Below are 2743 nucleotides of genomic sequence, written 5' to 3'. Positions count from 1 at the left end.
TCATGCAATGGAATACTATTTGGTCATAAAAAAGGAAGGAAATTCTGACAACTACTACAGCATGGATGAACCTTGAGGACGTTATACTCTGTGAAATAAGCTGCTCCAAAAGGGGCAAACTGTATGTGTCCACTTATATGAGAACAGTCAAATCTATGGAGACAGAAAGGAGAATGGTGGTTCCAGGAGCAGGGGAGGGAATGGGGGGGTCAATGTTTAGGGGGGATGGGTTTCAGTTTTGGAAGATGAAAAGTTCTGTGGATAAAGGGTAGTGATAGTGACACAACACTGCAAATGTGCTTAGCACCACTGAACTAACTGTATACTTTAGAAATTGTTAAAATGGGACTGGGCAAAGTGGCTCATGCCTGTAATCCCAGCGCTTTGGGAGGCCAAGGCAGGCGGATCACGAGGTCAGGAGATCAAGACCATCCTGGTTAACACAGTGAAACCCCGTCTCTACTAAAAATACAAAAATTAGCCGGGGGTGGTGGTGGGTGCCTGGGGTCCCAGCTACTCGGGAGGCTGAGGCAAGAGAATGGTGTGAACTCGGGAGGCGGAGCTTGCAGTGAGCCAAGATCACGCCACCGCACTCCAGCCTAGGCGACAAAGCGAGAGTCTGTCTCAAAAAAAAAAAAAAAAATTGAAGGAAGAATAAAAGAATCCAGGATCCTACATAGCACAGGTATCATTCCACTCTGTATCGATTACTTTTATTTTAGGGTAAAATCTACACAATAGAAGATTTGTCATTTTAACCTTTGTTGTTTTTTTTTTCTTTAAATGGGGGTGGCGGGGTCTCACTGTTTCTCAGGCCGGTCTTTAACTCCTGGCCACAAGCAGTCTTCTCGCCTTAGCCTCATGAGTAGCTGGGACTTACAGGCACATGCCATCATGCCTGGCTCATTTTTGTACTTTTAGTAGAGATGGGGTTTCACCATGTTGGCCAGGCTGATCTTGAACTCCTGACATCAAGTGATCTGTCTGCCTCAGCCTCCCAAAGAGCTTGGATTACAGGCATAAGCCACCACATCCAGCCTTTTGTCCACTGTTTTGTTTTGTTGTTGTTGTTGTTTGTTTGTTTGAGACAGAATCTACCTTTGCTGCCCAGGCTGGAGTGCAGTGGTGTGATCTCAGCTCACTGCAACCTCCATCTCCCAGATTGAAGCAATTCTTCTGTCTCAGCCCCATGGAGTAGCTGGGACTACAGGCACCTGCCACCACACCCGACTCATTTTTGTGTGTTTAGTAGAGACAGGATTTTACCATGTTGGCGAGGCTGGTCTCAAACTCCTGGCCTCAAGTGATCCTCTTGCCTCAGCCTCCAAAGTGCTGGGATTGTAGGCATGGATTGTTGTTTTTGTTGTTGCTGTTGAGTTATAGGTGTTCTTTATATATTCTGTATATTAGTCCCATATCATATATATGATTTGCAAATATTTTCTACCATTCAGTGACTTGCCTTTTCACTTGGTTAATAGTATCCTTTGATGCACAAAAGTTTTTAATTTTGATGAAGTCTAATTTATCTTGGCCGGGCATGGTGGCTCATGCCTATAATCCCAGCATTTTGGGAGGCCAAGGCAGGAGGATCACTTGAGCTCATGAGTTTAAGACCAGCCTGGCCAACATGGCGAAACCCCATCTCTACTAAAAATACAAAAATTAGCCGGGCGTGGTGTGTGCCTGTAATTCCCAGCTACTCAGGAGTCTGAGGCAGGAGAATCACTTGAACCTGGAAGGCAGAAGTTGTAGCAAGCTGAGATTGCACCACTGCACTCCAGCCTGGGCAACAGAGCAAGACTCCATTTCAAATAATATTAGAGGCCTGGTGCAGTGGCTCAGACCTGTAATCCCAGCACTTTGGGAAGCCGAGGCAAGTGGATCATTTGAGGTCAGGAGTTCGAGACCAGACTGGCCAACATGGTAAAACCCTGTCTCTACTAAAAATACAAAAAAATTAGCTGGACGTGGTGGTGGGCGCCTGTAATCCCAGCTACTTGGGAGGCTGAAGCAGGAGAATCATTTGAACGTGGGAGGCAGAGGTTGCAGAGAGCTGAGACTGGGTCACTGCACTCCAGCCCGGGCGACACATAGAGACTCCATTTCAGCTAATAATAATAATAGAAATAAAACACACAATGAATGTGATGTGCTTGAATCATCCCCAAACCATCCCCCACGCTCCGGTCAGTGGAAAAATTGTCTTCCACGAAACCAGTCCCGGGTGCTAAAAAGGCTGGGGACCGCTGGTGTAAGGTGAGGGTCCAATGTCCTCTCTCGTGCATGGAGACGTAGCCTTCCCAGCCCCATGGGTTTATCTGTGCTGATTTTTCACTTCTTGCTGTGACGGGGAGAAGCCTGGCTCCCATGAAGCACAACTTACTTACTTGTTCAATCCCAGTGTTCCCTGTTTCCGAATTGCTAAGATGTACCCCTGGGAGAACCAAACCTACTAACTAGAGTCCAGTGTTTACACACAGTTGGTTTTGTCCTGAGCCTCAGGATCTAGACAAAACAGTGTTGTCCAAAATCATTGAGAGCAGCCTCTCCCCCACTCCCTTTCCCTGAGTGATGTCACACATTTGTAATTCAATTAGAGCCCGTTGTCACAGGCCGCGTTCCATCCTGGGTTCCCCTGACATCCTGGCTCATTTGAAAAAATTTGCATACAGCGAAGTTCATTCTTTGTGCTGTGGACTTGCATGGGTTTTGAAAAATGCATGGAGTCACACGTCCACCA

Source organism: Trachypithecus francoisi, unplaced genomic scaffold, assembly GCF_009764315.1.
Source record: "Trachypithecus francoisi isolate TF-2019V2 unplaced genomic scaffold, Tfra_2.0 Lachesis_group4, whole genome shotgun sequence".
NCBI lineage: Eukaryota > Metazoa > Chordata > Mammalia > Primates > Cercopithecidae > Trachypithecus > Trachypithecus francoisi.
Note: the sequence above shows the minus strand (reverse complement) of the source record.